This window comes from Panthera uncia (assembly GCF_023721935.1).
Source record: "Panthera uncia isolate 11264 chromosome D3 unlocalized genomic scaffold, Puncia_PCG_1.0 HiC_scaffold_8, whole genome shotgun sequence".
Lineage (NCBI taxonomy): Eukaryota > Metazoa > Chordata > Mammalia > Carnivora > Felidae > Panthera > Panthera uncia.
In genome coordinates, this window is record NW_026057586.1 from 50,275,164 (window position 1) to 50,294,402 (window position 19,239).

At 42.0% G+C, this 19,239-nt stretch overlaps 1 protein-coding gene across 5 annotated transcripts in view; it reads right to left on the minus strand.

Annotated features, from left to right (window-relative positions):
* Positions 1–19,239, minus strand: part of COLEC12 (collectin subfamily member 12) — a 204,819-nt gene that overhangs the window by 155,984 nt on the left and 29,596 nt on the right. The gene's annotated exons all lie outside the window — the stretch shown is intronic.

A 19,239-nucleotide genomic window follows, 5' to 3' on the forward strand; every position in this document is an offset into this window, starting at 1 on the left:
TCATGTCCTTCCCACGTGGAAAACACACTGACCTCATCACTTATATCTCCCCAAGTCTTAATCATTCCACCATCAACTCAAAGTCCCAAATCTCATCATCTACATCATGCAAATCAGTAATGGGTAAGACTTGGGGTAAGAATCATCCTGTAGCAAAATTATTCTCCAGCTGTGAAACTGGACAACTGGTTATCTCCTTCCAAAATACAACTGTGGAACAGGCATAGGATACAAGGATACACATTCCTATTCCAAAAGGGAGTAACTGGAAGGAGAAAAAGGGACTATGTTGTCCCAAGCAAGAAAGAAAAGTAGCAGGGCAAATTGCATCAGATTTTAAGGCTTGGGAATAATGCTCTTTGGCTTCATGTTCTGTCCTCCAGGCCCACCAGCATGGCGGCCCCAGACCCAGCCCTCTGGAATCAAGGAGGAGGCACTGACCCCAGGCCTGTGTCCTAGAGGACCATGGTGATGACAGCAGCCCTGGTGACCTATGAACTGCCTTCAGGCTCATTCTTCCCTTTTCCTGAAGGATAATACATATTCTTGGCCAAACAGCTCCATCGACCCATCTCCTCCCTATAGACTCCTAGAAGTCTGATAACATCCTTCCCTCATTTTATCCCATCTCTGGCCCCTTTAGTCCACACTGGAAGTATTTCTGCTGAGATGGTTGACACCCTTGATGCTCTCTGTATGGTAGACTTTCTTGTTTTTGTTTTGTTTTTTTTAATTTTTTTTTAACGTTTATTTATTTTTGAGACAGAGAGAGACAGAGCATGAACGGGGGAGGGGCAGAGAGAGAGGGAGACACAGAATCAGAAGCAGGCTCCAGGCTCTGAGCCATCAGCCCAGAGGCCGACGCGGGGCTCGAACTCACGCACCGCGAGATCGTGACCTGAGCTAAAGTCGGACGTTTAACCGACTGAGCCACCCAGGCGCCCCTCTTGTTTTTCTTTTTTAAAATATGGACAGGCTGAGAATTTTCCAATCTTCAGGTCCTGTTTCTTTTATGCTTAACAATTCCTTCTTCAAATAATCTCTGTTCTCTCACAGTTTCCCAAAAGCAGCAAGGAGATACTACACCATGCTTTCAACACTTTTCTTAGAAATCTCCACAGCTAAATATCCATGTTTATCACTTATAAGTTCCACTTTCCATCCGACAGAACGCAATCAAATTCTCTCCTACTTCATTACAAGGATCGCCTTTCCTCCAGTTTCGAATAACACATTCCTTATTTCCATCTGAGAACTCACAAGAAGCACCTTAAGCATTCATATTTCTAGCAACAATCTTGTCATGATGATTTATGTATTCTCCAAGAAGATAGAAGCTCTCTCTACAGCTCTCTTGTAGAGAGCCCTCCTGTTCTTTCTGAGTCCTCACCAGAACCACCTATAACATCCACATTTGTACCAAAATCTCTTTAAGGCAATCTGAGCTTTCTCTAGCAAGCACTACAAAACTCCTCCAGCCTCTACCCATTACCCAACCCCAAAGCCACTTCCACATTTTTAGGGATTTGTTACCACAGCACCAAATGTGTTTTCGTTTCCTAAGGCTGATGCTGTAACAAAGTACCAAAAACTGGGCGGCTTAAGCAACAGAATTGTATTCTCTCCAAGTCCTGGAGGCTGCAAGTCCAAAATCAGTGTCTGCAAAGCTGATTCCTTCTGAGAGCTGTGATGGAGAGTGTCCTCCATACCCGTTCTAGTTTCCAATGGTTTTCTGACCATCATTGGCATTCCTTGGTTTCTGCTCATCATCCTGATCTCTGCCTTCATCTTCACATGACGTTCTCCCTGTGTGCATGTCCTGTGTCCAAATCTCCCCTCTTTTTATAAGGACCCCCATAATATTGGATTAGGGTCCACCCTAATGACAGCTTAGCCTGATTATCTGTAAATACCCCATTTCCAAATAAGGGCATATCCACAGGTACTAGGAGTTCGGAGTTCAACATCTTTTGGGGGAACATAACTCAACCCATAAATACCGCAAATTCAGCATTATGCAAAACATAATTTATCCTCCTTCCAAACAACATGTTGCTCTTCCTATACTCCATTCGTGAGATAGTAACACCACCACCACTGATCCATTCAGAAGTGTTGGAGTTCTCCCCGATGCCTTGCTTTCCCCTGAACTCCATGCTCAATCCTGCTTATTTTACCACCTAATTATGTATGTATGTATGAATGTATATATATATGCATGAATTTATTTTTTGAGGGGGGCACACACATGAGTGGGGGAGGGGCAGAGGGAGAGGGAGAGACAGAATCATAAGCAGACTCTACTCCTGGCACACAGCCCAACGCAGGGCTCCATCTCGTAACTGTGAGATCATGACCTGAGCAGAAATCAAAAGTCAGCTGCTTAACTGACTAAGCCACCCAGGGTCCCCATATTTCAATAATATTTTATTTAACCCAACATGTCCAAAATATTATCATTTCAATATAAAAACAGTTTTTTTGGATGAGACTGCTCTTTTTCCCCCTATTTATTTCCAGTATAATTAACATACACTGTTATACTAGTTTCAGGTGTACAACATAGTGAGTCAACAATTCTTTTTTTTTTTTTTTTGTGAGTCAACAATTCTATACTCAGTGCTCATCACAAGAAGTGTACTCTTAATCCCCATGTTCTATTTTACCCATTCCCCGCCCCCCACCTCCCCTCTGGTAACCATCAGTTTGTTCTCTACAGTTATGAAGAGTCTTTTTCTTTTTTCTTTGCTAATTTGTTTTGCTTTTTAAATTCCACATATGAGAGAAATCATACAGTATTTGTCTTTCTCTTACTTATCTCACTTAGCATTATACTCTCTAGCTCCATCCATGTCATTGCAAATGGCAAGATTTCATTCTTTTTTTGTGACCGAATAATATTCCATTGTACATGTGTGTGTATATATGTGTGTGTCACACACCACTTCTTCTCTATCTATTCAGCTACTGATAGACACTTGGGTTGCTTCCATATCTTGGCCATTGTAAATAATTCTGCTATAAACCCTGGGGTGCATGTATCCATCTTAATTCGTGTTTTTGTATTCTTTGGGTAAATTCCCAGTAATATGATTGCTAGATCATAAGGTAGTTCTTTTTTTAACTTTTTGAGAAACCTCCATACTGTTTTCCACACTGGCTGCATGGGTTTGCATTCCCACTAATTGTGACAAGTGCTCCTTTTTATCCACATCTTCACCAACACCTGTTGTTTCTTGTGTTTTTTATTTTAGCCATTCTGACAGGTGTGAGGTAATCTCTTATTGTGGTTTTGATTTGAGTTCCTCCGATGATGAGTGATGCTGAGCATCTTTTCATGTGTCTATTGGCCATCTGTATGTCTTCTTTGGAGAAATGTCTGTTCATGTCTTCTGCCCATATTTAAATTGGATTATTGTTTTTTGGGTGTTGAGCTGTATAAGTTCTTTATATATTTTGTCTATTAACCACTTATCAGATCTGTCATTCACAAATATCTTCTCCCATTCAGTAGTTTGTCTTTTTGTTTTTCTGATTGTGTCCTTTGCTGTGCAAAAGAACTTTTTATCTGCCTAAGTATTTATTGACTTTATCAGCATCTCTCAATCTCTCCAGCTAAAGCCTTTAAGTTAAGAGTTTATGTGCTTATCATCTGGGCTCATGGGCTCATTCCCCATGCTCTAGTCTTGCACTTCTCACATTTGCCCTCCTATCTTCTGAGCTCCTTCATCTTGGAATCCCACTGGCCTCACACAGAACTTCTCACATAGAAGACACTCACTTAGCAAATGATGACCAGTGAACTCATTCAAGAAACTGCATTATATACACAACACTAAAACTATCCCATTTGAGGTCTTCCTTGGGATTCACAGATAAATTCTCCTATTGAAACAAAAGTTATGATAGTATTTCTGAAAGTGGGATTTTACTAACCTTTTGATAGAGGGTACATCCTAAGTATCAGTCAAGATGGTGTTTTATGCACCATTAGTTGAAAAGATAGTTACATCATAGAGGAAAGATATCACCTTGACCTTTGTCACAGCATTTGCTCTCCCTTGGGCATCTGTAATATCTGTCCATAGCTCTGATTAGGCAGTTTGTTATCTACTGCCTTACACTTGTCTCTATTTTTTTTTATTATGTCTTCTCTGACACCTAAGCAGCTTGAAAAAAAAAAAAAAAAAAAAAACAATGTCGCATATTTTTGAATGCCCCCACAATGCATGGGCTAGTGTTAACAGAACAGATATTGGCATCAATCATCACTCATACAGATTGTGTTAGAAAAAGAAGACCAACTTTGTGCACTTCTGTCTCCAATATATATGTTTTAGATTAGAGCTTAGGTTCTGCAAACAGACAGACTTGGTTTCAAATTTCTCCCACCTACTAGCATATAACATTAGATGATTTATACAGCCTCTTGAAGCCTCAGCTTCCTCAGCAATAAAATGGGATCCCTCCCTTTAGTGTCTCTTGTATAGGACTATAGTAAGGATCAGCTCAGATAAGGCATGTAAAAGTGTCACGCAGTGCCTGGTACATGTAAACACTCATGGAATGGTGATTATCAACATCACTATTAGTTTTTATTCCTTTAAGGATTCTGACTGCTGCTTCTAGAAATCTCCTCTTTGGCAGTAGCGTCCTCCTCCTCCTCCTCATCATCATCAAAGAACATTTCTTAAGAATCTTGGAAGAAATCCCGTGTTTCCAGGTGTTGGGCTCTGGCAGGATTCTGTGGGAGTACAGAAGATCAGCTGATATTACCCCTGACAAAACCAAAAATTTTCCCAGTGCAAGCCAGGATCCCAAGATTGGATCTCCAGCACTTGTAGGCTTGCTTATTTTTTAAATTACTGTGTTCTGCAGATATGTTTTTTGCTGTGTATTTATTTCTCTTCCACTGAACTTCACATCTGTTTCTCTTGCCACACAAGTACCTAAGGGCCTTGGGACCAGACACTTTTTTTTTTTTTTAATGTTTTTATTTATTTTTGAGACAGAGAGAGACAGAGCATGAGCAGGGGAGGGGCAGAGAGAGAGGGAGACACAGAATCCGAGGCAAGCTCCAGGCTCTGAGCTGTCAGCACAGAGCCTGACGTGGGGCTTGAACTCACGGACTGCGAGATCATGACCTGGGCTGAAGTCGGACGATTAACTGACTGAGCCACCCAGGCGCCCCAGGACCAGACACTTCTAACAGGAGCACAGGGCTGCTTTAGAGGGGTAAGGACATGGCCTTTGTCCCACCAAACAATGCCACTCAGGCACCCACTGTCAGAAATCCTAATCCATGGGAATTTGAAGCCAATATTCCACAAATTGAAAGAATGTATTCAAAACATATCACCCTAAAAAGCAGCAGGAAACTAGTGTTGTTGGTTTTTTGTTTTTTTTTTTTTTTATGGCACACTGTCAAGTCCATCTTCTAGTACACAGTGAGCTCCTCAACAATAAAGAGAGGTCTCTGGGATTTGATGGTTTACTCCCCCACCTTCCCTAAACAGTCCAACTTCCCCTACTTAAATATGGTGGTGAATTTAGCAAGGAAGAATTCTGAATCACTGTCCAATGATCAGCGTTACTGAGCGTGTTCTGGAGATCGACAAGGACAGGAATGTGCTAGGAGATGTAAGCACAGGATCAACTCCCGGCCAGGTTGGGGAGCTCCAGAATTTGGAAATTAATCAAGAAAGGAAAGAAAGGGGAAAATAAAAGGAAAAGAGGAAAAAGAAAGTTATCAGGCCCCGACTCCCCTGCTCTTCCCGACACACATGAAGAGCACAGACCAAATACCTGAACATTCCTGACCCCACCCTTTCCCTTATACCCACATCAGCAAGCCCAGTCAGCTCAGTCTCTAAAACGTACCATTATTTTTGGTATTCTGGTCAAACACACCATTATCTTCCATCTGGTCTACCAACACACTTCCTTAGCTATCCCTGCTCCCACACTTGCCTCCTTATCCCTCATACCTTATAATCACTTTTCCATAGAGAAGTCAGAGTGGCTTATACTACGAGATGCAAGTCAGACCACGTTACTTTTCTACTCGAACCCTACTAAGGCTTTCCAAGACTCCAAAATCCTCTCCATGGATGCCAGGTCTTAACACTTCCCACTTCTTGACCTCATATCCTCCGCTTCCCTTTCATTTTATTCTAGCAATATCTGGCTTAGTACTGTTCCTAGAACACTGTAGGCTGTTTCTACCTCAGGGTCTTTTTACATACTATACCCTCAGCCTATAATGCTTCCCCAAAATCACAGCATCCATCATCATTTCATGTGTGCCCTTGTTCCAATGTTACCTCTTCCAAGAGGTTTTTCTTAATCATCCTGTCCAAAACAACCATTCATCTCCCTAGTCCTCTGTCTTGGTAATTCTCCATAGCACCTTGTCACTATCTGAATTATTTTCTCATTAGATTATTACCTATCCCCCAACCAACCTGTCTGAGGATAGGTGCTTTCTATGTGTTCTCCACTGTATTCTCAGAGCCTAGAACAGAGGCTGGCATATAACAGTTGGTCAACAGTATCTCAATAAATAAATGTGGAGCCATTGAGATTGGCCAGAAAGGGTTTCCTATAATCAGGATTTTTAGTTTTATTTTCAAAGAGACGAAGGATACACGTTGGTTGGAATCATACCTGATGATCTCTAATGTTCCTGCTCTTACTGATGTCCAAGAATCTCCACTACCCCCACAAGCAGGGCCACCTTTTACAATCACAGACCACACACCATCATTCAGATGGTGCATGTGAGCCAGAAAGAAACAATATGAAAAATCAGTTTTCCATTCCATGATTGTGTGGTACCTAAATGGAAAGCTACACTGGAAGATAAACAGAAATGAAAGGCACCATGATGCTATAATGTTATCTTTAAAAAGAAAGCACAACCTATTTTAAATGACACAATACTTAAGTGCATCAGGCATACCCTGGCAGGGTGTGAAATCAGGCCATATGTTAGCCCTCAGGTGGAATTATAAAGCACGTGGCTGAAGGCTGACTGCTTTAAGAGGGCCTTGCATTACATTATATAAAGAATTTTACTACTTTTCTGAATTGAACTTAGCTACGGAATTGAGAGAAACCATCTGACTTCCACATTTACCCTGTCTCACAGAGGTGGGGCATGGTAGCATTAAAATCCAACAGGCACACTGTAGCCATGCTCCGTTCAAATTCTCAGTGCAGAACTACGATGTTGATGTTATATTGTGTTTAAACCTTAATGAAAGATAACATTTCTTTCTCTCTCACACAGTGCTCAGTTCTATAACCTTCATACAAAATACAGACCCTTGCTGGGGAGTTTGGACCAACAGTGTGCTGTGAGCAACTTGTGCTCATAAGCCAGGCCCACACAGATGAAACACTTTGCACAAAGAAAGAAAAGCTTCCCAAAAACCTCCTCTGGAGAAGTACTCTATATTGGCTGGATTCTCTCTTCAGTGCCGGAAACAGCAGGATGACTTCTAAGTTACCAATGATCTGTTCTCCACATCACTGGAGCCTTCCCACACCTCAGCTCAAGAAGGTCACAAGCCCACTTTGGGTTAAATGCTCTCACAGCTTACTGGAAACCCACTGATGGCTGATGCAGTGTTTTGAGAATAAACTATGTAATCTTCAAGATTTCCAAAAGGCACAGTTTCCCTTCCAACAAAGCAGATTCTGACTGAACTGTGGGATGTGGGCAGTGGTAACCCCTGAGCTGCTCACCTTTTTGATTCTGGAGAGATCCCACGTGAGGATGAAAGTCTGTTGGGAAGGCAAGATCAGCTTTCCAAGCAGAAAGTAAACATAAAATACAGGGGATAGGTAAGAGCTATGCAGATATGGCCACACAATACACAACTCTGAGATTTCAGCCCCCTCCTTCTGGTCAAGTGGTTAGCCCTAGCTCCTTCTCTGAAGATGAGCCTGGGAACACCTTCAAGTTCTTAAATGTTTCACTGCTCTTTGGCAGTGTTTCCATGGGCATTTTGTTGGGAAGATAGTTTGCTCATGTCCCTGGGAGTTTTCTCTTGGCAGGGATCAGTACAGCTAGGTGACTGCTCTCCCTTAATGAGCCTTAATTAGATTATGTTTAACAGCACGGACTGCACAGGGAGGCATGCTGATGTGCAGACAAGGAGTGGCTTACCCTGTAAATTAATAGGCCTGACTGGAATTATGGAAGCTAGCTGTGTAAACGCAAATGGAGCCCCCTAAGCCAACAGTCCTTGGCCTGCTGACACAGCTGCACCAGAGTACCCAGTCACTGGAGCGCCAAAGGATATTCAGTTACAGTGAAGAAATCATAACAGAGACAGGAAACAGATCAGCACACTCTGGATTTAACACCCTCCCTGGGGAACTCGGCTGATTTCGAGCCTGCAGATGTTTTTAACTCTGCCTTGAAGAATGTCCATGTCACATGCTCAAGCTGATGGAGTTGAGTACAGTAGTCAAGCAAGGCTTACATATTCAGAGAGGGGACCGAAATTCTGTTGATTCGAACTCCTCATCTCTGAAACTGAGGTGGGGCAACTGATAAAATCCGCAAAATCCTTCGGTGGATTTGCTGAGCTGGCTGGAAATAGATGCCTACAAAGCCCAGTGTTTACACAAAATGAGGTGTAAATGAAGTCAACTAGACTCTTCCATGAAGATCCTGCCGTCCCCATGGTAGTGGGGTTTCTCAGCTGCTTCCCCCTTGTTGTTATTCTCACTGCTCCATACCAAGTGGAGGAGAATGAAAACAAGCCTTCTCCATTCAGCATTTTCAACATCACTGCCAACAAAAACGGGATCCTTGACTATTTAGAGCTTATGACTAAGGGGATGGCATATCTTAGGCAGGATATAGGTCGTTTTTCAAAAGTTACAGTAAATTTGCAGAATTGGAAATTTATCTTTTTAAGTTCTTCCGACTGAGTTAGATAAATATGTCTAAGGCTGAATAAAGATGTGGTTTGCCAGAGGTACCGCATTTTCTTTGGGGCAAAGGGACCTGCTGGACCCTGCCAGGAAAGAGTTCAGGCAAGAGGAGGACTATGGATGTGAGATAAACCTCAAGTCTGAGTTGAAAAAAGAGAAGAATGTTCAGTTTGCTTGTGATTTTTTTGTTTTTGGTCCCATTTGCAGTTATTTTACTCTTCTAAATTTCCTTATCTATAAAACGAGTAATTTTTAAGAATGCTCTCAGAGGACCCTGTCAGGACCAAAAATTCTATCAGTCATTTCCTAACATACCCTTGAAACATCCCGCTGAGGACATATTTTTGTTTCTCATGTTGAAAAAGCAATGATCTTTTTAACTGCTACTGAATTGAGTTTCGTGTTTGAACAGACACACATTTCTGGCAATTTAGAGCAATTCTCCTTTCTCCACCTGAGTTTGCGGACTTATCCAAACAATTGAGAAGATGGGAGGGTGGTGGGGCCGGGAGAGGGGAAGCCTGCTGGAGCTATCTGGGCTGGCCCTCTCTGCAGAAGGCAAGCCTTCACTTCTGTGAATGGGAAGCAGTTCTGGATGGAAGCAGAGACTTATGGGGCGGCCTGGATCACTGTTGGACAGTTCCACCTGTTAAAATAAGCCCCTCCTTATTTTGGACTTCTCCCATCTATGTTCTTGTCTGAAGAATTTATGACCACAGACTCTCTCCCCAGATGATCACTCCCCAAGACTTCTCTTTCCCAAGTGGAGCTATTTCTCCAATTTCCTCTGTGCTCTACCACCACACCTGGTTCTTACTTGCTATCTAAATAACAGGTGGATAGAGTTGGCTCACCCGGATTCTAATGAGGAGCTTAGATGGATTAGGGACTTAGGGACTTAGGGACTTAGGTGTGGGCACAGAAATTCATCTTGTATTAAGATGTGAAGGGTACTGGGGCGCCTGGGTGGCACAGTCGGTTAAGCGTCCGACTTCAGCCAGGTCACGATCTCGCGGTCCGTGAGTTCGAGCCCCGCGTCAGGCTCTGGGCTGACGGCTCAGAGCCTGGAGCCTGTTTCCGATTCTGTGTCTCCCTCTCTCTCTGCCCCTCCCCCGTTCATGCTCTCTCTCTCTCTCTGTCCCAAAAATAAATAAAAAACGTTGAAAAAAAAATTTAAAAAAAAAAAAAAAAAAAAAAAAAGATGTGAAGGGTACCAATGAAACGGACTTTGCCCTGCCAATCAGCTCTAAGTCTGGAAGGTCATTTGTTGCGTGTTCTTGTTTGGAGTTACACTACACAGGGCTCTTACATCAAGGTCTCCTTTTGAGTGAATGACCACCTGGAAAAGTAAGCATGCACAGTGCCCAGTACATATGTATAGAATGTATTTAGAAGTTAAATCCTAAATCAGACAGCTTTTCTCACACTTCGGGTTCCTGAAAGAGTGAAGGGGCAGGATGCCTGGAAGAGACTGACCAGAGCGAGGTATGTAAAACCTGAGCGTAGATAAGAGGAGCATTTGAGATAGTTCTGTCTACCTTAAAACTCTGCTAATGCCAGGTCTACATCAAGAGACACCAAACCAGCTACCTCTGCACACCTAGGGCAGCAAGTATTGCCTATGTGCTAGAATACCTTTGCTTATTCTTTTCTCCATCTTCCTTCCAGAAGTTTCATGGAAGTAGAGCCAGGGCCAGGATACAATCTCCTAACTCTCCCATGCCTCTTAGTTATGGAGGTAGGACAGTACAGGAGGGAAAAAGGATACTGAGGAGCTTCTTAAAGGGGGATCGTTGCTCGTAAAGTTGGCCCTAAAATCAACCAGAAAATCTAATTTTAAAACACATGTGTTCAACACAGAAATTAGTTTATTGGATCATTCTCTCTCTTAATTACCCCGTTTTTCAGTAAACCATAATGGCCTCTCAGTACTTCCCAGGGGGACTTCCCTAAAGCTGTTCCTTTAAAATGGACAAGTGATGAGTGATGATTGAGTAACCTGCCAAATCCTTCACTTACGAACTCATCAAGACAAAGAAGAAAATAGACTTAGTTATTTTGATTTGGCAGTGAGCTCAAAGAAACAACATCATTAAAACAGTTAAGAATGTTTTTGACAAGAGACATCATTTAAAGACACGTGGAATCCCTCTGCTGTCATCCAAGAACAAAATCCTGACTGGCTCCCACCTATTTTTCTCCTTCTTCTTCCATGGTCACTTGGGATGGGCCATGGGAGAGATCAGGATTCTTCATTTACTCTTTGCCCTAAGGTTTTATGGACTTTGTCTCACCTTTTGAATCCATTCCCCCAACACCACCCCAAGTTTCATTTTACACATCAGCGAAAGTCTCAGCCAAAGGGGAAGGAGTTTTCTTCCCACTGGAGTAGAATTCAGGAATTTATCTGTCTTAAGGTCTGGAGTCAAGCTAAATTATGTTACCTGGGGATGGTGCCAAAAAAAAGGTCTGTTCTCTTTTCTGAATCATGAAGCCACCAGTGGTAATCTTATGTCCAAATAGTTGAGATTAAAAACACCAGTACATAACGTGTGCTTTACAGAAGATGGCTGCCAAGTATGTTACGCCTTCAACATAGCTCTCCTGGTAATCTGAAAACTGACCTTGAACGAAAAAAGGCAGGTGAGAAACACAGGGCCAACTCTACGATTAAGTGGTACCCACACATATTAGTTGAAAGATCAGCCTCGCCCAACATTTCCCCAACAACTTGCCACATGTATATTGTCTTTTTTTCTTTCTTGGCCTGCAATGTCCACCAGTCACTCTCCTGAGCTACACAAAGAGAGGGGACACTGTCCTAGGCCAGCATGTTACTGGGAGAGTCAGTGAAGGAGTTATATTCGATTATCACAGGAGTTTGTTTTAATGTCTTTATGGTCACGTTTCTTTTTTCTGTGAAGGCTTTGTCTTATTTTGTTGGTTAGGTGATGAATTAATTTTGAAGGAAGGCTGGTCAGTCGGTCAGTCAGCACCCTTCTGTTGAAGGCTGACTCACTGTTCTCAGTCAAGGGCAAATGGATTTCTGCTCTTTCTTTAGTGATTAAAAAAAAAAAACTTGCCAATAACCATCTGAATCTACCCAAAAGAGAGTTAAATTTTTTTCTTTTCCAGTATTCAAAAAATAAAGCCTAGAAAATAGTATATAATAGCACTGCCGAATAGAAATATAAGCCACACATGTAATCTAATATTTTCTAATAGACACATAAAAAAGGTACAAAGACACAGGTGAAATTATTTTTAACAGTATATCTTATTTAACCCAACAGATCCCAAATATTATCCTTTCAATGTGTAATCAATATAAAAATCGTTATATTTTACATTCTTTTTGTCATATTAAGTCTTCCGAATCTGGTGGATTTTAGACTCACAGCATATCTCAGTTTGAACTAGACACATTTTCGAGGGCTCGGTAGCCACACGCAGCCCCTGGCTACCACACTGGCAAGCTCAGATGTAGCCCTGCCCCACACCTCACCAACTTAGGGAAAGGAGAACAGAAATATTAACCGGGTTTTCTTTTTCACATGGTGGCAAACTGAAGTATACTGTAATGTATAGATATGGAGATGTAAATAAATGACACCATACCTAAAACCACTCTCAGATCATTTCAGCTCTATCCTCTTTAGTTAATACAAATCACCACTGTACTATAGCAAAGTAATTGAAGATGGGTTTTTTCCCCTTTGGGGGTAAAGGACACAATGAAGGAGTGGTGCAGCCACTTTGGAATACAGGCTGGCTGTTCCTCCCAAAGTTAAACACTTCCCCAAGAGCAGTGAAAACATACATCCACACCAAAAACTTACACATCCATGTCCACAGCAATATTCATAACAGCCAAAACATGGAAAGAAGCCAAATGCCCATCAAATGATCAGTGAATAAATGTGGCATATACACAAGAATATTATTCGGCAATAAAGAGGAAAGAAATACCGACACGTGGTACAACACATGAGAACCCTGAAGACATGATGCTAAGTGAAATAAGCCAGAGAGAAAAGACCATTGTATGGTTCCATTTATTTTTTTATACTTTTCTTTAATGTTTATTTATTTTTGAGAGAGAGACCGAGAGAGCAAGTGAGCGTGGGTGGTAGAGGGGCAGAGCAAAAGGGAGAGACAGCATCCCAAGCAGGCTCCACACTGTCAGCACAGAGCCCAAAGTGGGGCTTGATCTCATGAACCTTGAGATTGTGACCTAAGCCAAAGTTGGAGTCTTAACTGACTGAGCCATCCAGGCTCATTCATATAAATGGTGCCATTTATATGAAACATCCATAGAGTCAAAAAGGACAGGAAAATCCATAGAGTCAAAAAGTAGCTTGGGTTACAAAGGGGTAGGAAGAGTTGGGGAGAAGAGGGGAATGACTGCTAATAGGTACAAGGTTTCTTTCTGAGGTGATGAAAATGTTCTAAAATTGATTGTGGTGATTATTGCATAATTCTGAATACACTAAAACTATCTAATTGTACACTTTAAATTGGTGAGTTGAATCATATGTGAGTTATGTCTCAATAACGCTGTTATTAAAAAAAAAAAAAAGTAACAAAAGACGACTCCACCTAATGTATGAGGCCCCTGAACACCACATTTTATCAAGTGCTCATATGAGATTGCCCATGTGACCGCAGATATATGGATACGGAGGCATTCTACCAATACAAACAATGGGTGAAATGCTGAAGTATGTTTCTTCTATTTAAAGAAGGCAAAGCAGAGAAGCTCCAGGTTAATTTCTCCCTAGCCAGAGCCTATAAAGAGAAACAAAGTGTAGAATCTCAGACTGAAGACCTCCCTGGTAATAAGGAAAAAGCCAATCTTTCCATAGGAGGATTGGCGAGAGGGGGTTTGACGACAGGGTGACAGGTCTGCAGAAGTACAGGCTCATACCGTGACTTCCCGCTTCCTCCTGCAATCCCGCCATCCTCCTGGGCAGCTCAGCACTCACTCACCACTCACTACCTCTTCAAGATGGGTTTCCAAAATCAGCTTCAGACTTTAGGACCCTAGCGCCAGCCTTCAGCATCAGGGCTTCCAGAAAGCGATTTACTTACCCACAGACTACTGTCCTCCCTTATAGTTTGATACTTCTTTTACAATGTTTTGTTCTAGGCTTGGTTTGCCATTGTTTTTATTTCCCCGAAACCAAAAACGTTTCCAAGACCACACTGGCACATTGGTGAAGTAACAGCTGCTTCGTAAAAAGCGCTTATTATTTGTACCTGACTATCCATGGTTGCATTTCAGCCACTTCCAAATAACCAACCAAACTGAAAAGATCTATTCAAATCAAGAAAGTAACAAACCACAAAGAAAAATAATTAGTTGCCTAATTGTCTCAATGAAATGAAAGGTGGCGGCCTGGGTCCTAAGCAACGTAAGTGCCTGGATTCCTCCGTGGTGGGAGCAGGGTCTGTGCCGAGCTGCGGCCTCGCGTGCTGACCTCTGAACCTCAGTGCCAGATGCTATCAGCGACCACAGGAAGAGTCAGCAGACATCCTGGAGTCACAGATTACAGTGTCTCTTTCACTTCATTCCTACTGTCACAAGTATGTTATCAGCCTGTTCGCTGGTGATAGCTACAGCTCCATCTCCTGTCCCCTCACTGCCCCTTTCTCCTCTTTCTGTGTAACATTGTGAGGCAACATCACATCAGTCACCCTCAATATCCCTTAATACCCCTTTTGCTATACAGACTGCTCTGTTAAAACACTTTCAGAGACGGGCTATTTTAACTGAATCAAGTCTAAATTCTTTCGTCCTGGTTTTCAGCTTGCTAGCCTGGCTCCTTACCCACCCCCCACCACACCCTCCCTACAACCCCAGCTCCAGTCAGGAAAACAGTTTCCCTCTCTGGGGGCCTTTTCTCCCATCCCCACACGCTCCCTAAGCTAACTCCTGCTCTCCTCACCCAGAGCTCCAGACTACTACAATGGTTTTCCTCTTCCTTTCTTGATTTCCTTTGGACGCACCTTCACCACAGAGAGCTACTGTTGGAACTCACTGGCACTGTTTGCTACTGTTACCTGTCAGTAACTTTTGTCTCCTTAACTTGCTTGTAACATGCTGACCGCAGGGACCAAGATTTACTATTCCAAATCTTCCAGGGCATCGAGCACATATTGGGAGCCTAAGCCACACAGCATTAACAACTATCACTGGATACTGGATTACAGAAGACTGGTACTTAATGCTCCTTGATTCCCTTGCTGTATCTTCAGTCTGTCTCTGCCTCGAGACCCTCCCACTGACTGCCTAGGGACTCCCTCATTTTAATGCCCCTTCCCTTAAACAATCATCCTTCCCTATTCCTTTCTCTGATCACACATTGCTGTCCTCCCTACAGAATTAGTAACCTTAGAATCTGGGTCCTCTATCTATCCTCTATTTCCTTTCAAACATCTTTCAAACTATAGTATGATTATGTTGATTTTTTTCCCCTCCTCTGTTAGACCACAACGACCATAAATACTGATGCCATGTCTCAGCAAAACAATCCCACACTCTAGCACAGGGGTAGGATATAATAGGTAGATAACAGATACTCTAGGATTTTATTCCAGGAGCTCTCATGGAGGGCCCAGGAATCATGCAAACTTCCTCTTCCTAGTGAAAATTAACTCTTTTCACAGAACTTGGTTGAGGAGTCCTTCTTCCCAGCATGCAGAGATGGGCTCAGCCCCAGGGCCCAGGGAAGCCGGCGTGCCCTTCGGCTCACCACTGTTGCTCTGGGGACCTCTACCTAAAGGTGGCTTCCCCCCAGCAATAGCACTGTTAGGAATTTACCCTAGGGATACAGGAGTACTGATGCATAGGGGCACTTGTACCCCAATGTTTATAGCAGCACTCTCAACAATAGCCAAATTATGGAAAGAGCCTAAATGTCCATCAACTGATGAATGGATAAAGAAGTTCTGGTTTATATACACAATGGAATACTACATGGCAATGAGAAAGAATGAAATATGGCCCTTTGTAGCAACATGGATGGAACTGGAGAGTGTTATGCTAAGTGAAATAAGCCATACAGAGAATTAGAGTGGGAGAAAGCCAAAGCATAAGAGACTCTTAAAAACTGAGAACAAACTGAGGGTTGATGGGGGGTGGGAGGGAGGGGAGGGTGGGTGATGGGTATTGAGGAGGGCACCTTTTGGGATGAGCACTGGGTGTTGTATGGAAACCAATTTGACAATAAACTTCATATATTGAAAAATAAAATAAAATAAAATAAAATAAAATAAAATAAAATAAAATAAAATATAATAAAGGTAGCTTCCCCTCAGACTGCAGACTGTACTCTCCCTCAAGCCTCCTTAAAGATGGCCTCTTCTCACTTGCTTTCTGGAAAGAAGGGAGATAGGAACAGACCTAAAGAAAATCATTATGGAAAGTTTGTGTTTCACACTCACCTCTCTGAATTCCTGCTCTACATCTCAACACTCTTCTTCCCCAATCCTAGGTGCCTTCATTCCAAAGCTCCTTGAACCTCTCATATCTCTGAAACATGAACCTTTTATTAACAACAGATTTGAGGACCTCAGCGAGATTTTATGGAGAAAGTAATCTGATTCAACAGTGCAGCCTGAAGTGCAGGTGACCATTAAGAACCACCATTCTTTCTAAAACTTCCTAGTGTATTTGTACTTCACAAGAGGTCTATAATCTTAAGTTTAACGGAAATAGAGTAAATTCAAATGAAGCAAAAGGACTGTCCCAGTATCTTTCTGAAGAAGCAAAGAGACACCCGGTCCTACCTTAGAGATTTCCAGGTGCTTCAGCAGGTCCTTGCTTTGCTCAGTCTTCTCCCTTTGACCCTAGTCACTCTCTGACCTCCTCCTCCCCAAGGTTGGCTTGAGTTTGTCTCCTCCCTTCTCAGACCTAGCCACTGCTATCTTTTACTTTTCCTGGATCTGAGTCTGTGCTATAACTGACTATTTGACGTGGGGTCTGAGCCTCTGCCTTCCCTGAATTCAACTTTAGAAAATATTCTTTGTCCATACACAGGCACCTTTGGGGAGAGGACTACCAGATCATGGGCTTCAGTAAGATTTAAGAAAACACCCTAAGTAGGATGCACATCATAAGCACACAAAACATATCACTCTTCCTTTCTCAAATATTTATTGAGCTGAGGAACCGTCCCAGGTACAGTAATGAACAAGACACTCTGTCCCCATTAAACTTACACCATGGCTAAGAAAAAATATTTAAAAACAAACAAAAAAAGTAATTGTAAGGATGCAAGGGTTTGTTCACTCCCTTCTGCCTATAAGCCCTGCCCTTGAGGACTAAATAAGATCACTTCATACCCCAATGTCGAAACCTGCTGCACACTCTGCTCCCTCCAGATCTTCCCACGCATGGGTCCTTCCCTTCCTGGTGCTTCCCTGAGCACCCTGGAACCCCAAATTCTTCCACTCTCTCCAACCGTGGGTATACTTACCCCCGCCCCCACCACATGCTCATCCAGGGTATACATACCATCCCCTCCGATTGTGTTCAGCCTAGGTATACATACCAAAACCACACCACCACCCCCATGTGCTCAGCCAGGGAGAAAAAAAAAAAAGACTCTGAACTTATCAGAATCCACCTTTTGTAGGTATTTGCAATTAAAATAGGACAAAAAAGTTAATACTCTTTTCTTCTTCCCTTCATTCTAAATGCTGACTTATTCACAATTTTGAAAGTGAGGTTAACTATATACAAAGAGGCAGAGAGGGAAGGAATCAATTTAATAATATCCTAGCTGGGAGAAGGACTAGCTGAGCTTTTAAAATATAAGTGTTCCCACTTTACATAACCACAATCTCAGAGGAAGGAAAAAAGCTCCAAAGCAGAGAAGACCACCTGGCACCTTTTTTTTTTCCTTTGGTGGATGGATTCTAATACTTGGTCATTAGCCTGAGAAGGTAAGAAAGTCACTGCTCCCAGCAAGCCATCTCAATACAGAGCATGGTTCAAGTGATTTCTTTTTCCTTTGTTGATAACTAGTAGATTTATGTTTTCATTCAATGTGGCTTTCATTAACATGAGAAGCACAAAGAAAAATTTCATAATATGATAAATATAAACAGATCACTGAACTGAGAGAAACTGCAAGTTTTCTTGGGGTTATTAATGGAAACGTTATGCTTTTTATTAAATTTGTAGACATGTATATTTGAATAATTACCCACTGATTTTATGAAGCTGGGAGGGACCAGAATCTTCCATGATTGAGTGTGGAAATCTAGAATAAAGTGAGTTCAAAACACGTAAGCCTAGAAAATACTTCAGTACCTCTAAAGTTACATGAAGGGAACCAAATGGAAAACCAATAATCATGAGATCACTAATATTTTGAACAAAACTAATGAGATGAGAGCTTTCCATCTGTCAATTTTTACCAACTAACTTTTGTTTCAGAGAACTGGAAAAATATATCTAAAGGGAAGGTACCAAAATATTTACTCTGAAGTGTTGAAGTAAGTAAAAGTAAAAACCAGTACTATGTATGTAAAATCAGGGTCACCTAGGTGGGTCAGTCAGGTAAGCATCCAACTCTTGATTTTGGCTCAGGTCACGATCTCACAGTTCCTGAGTTCGAGCCCCACATTGGGCTCTGCACTGACAGTGTGGAGCCTACTTGGGATTCTCTCTCTTTCCCTCTCTGTTCCTCCCCTGCTTGTGTTCTTTCACTCTTTCTCAAAAATAAGTAAACTTGAAAAAAAAAAAAAAAGTAAAATAAAATAAAACGTAGGGGTGGAATAGAGCTCTGGATGACATTACAGATCACACCCATAACAGTGCATGGCCTAAAGAAGGTTTCAAAATCACCTACTCTACTCCCTTCATTTTGCAGACTGGCTTATTTGAGACCCAGAGAGTTTACATCATCTTGTAAATTCACATAGCTAGTTAGTTAATACATATGCAAAAAAAAAAAAAAAAAAAAAAAAAGACTACTTCTGAACTCCATTCTTCAAATATCCAGTCATGCATGCACATGTAGGGGGGTGTGCATGTGTAGACAGAGAGAAGGAGGCAGAGACAGCGTGGGAGAGACAGAGCTCAAATGAAGTACTGAACTCCGTTATTTTCACAAAATCTAGTTTTCTATCTTTGTCTTTCTGTCTTGATTAGTAACGAGCATTTGTGGAATACCTTGTAAGTGCCAGGCGTTTCACTTACATCAAATAATCCTCATAATGCCCTGTGACGTAGGTGGTTTTGTTATCTCTCTTTCCATAAAGAGCAAATGAAGGCTTGGT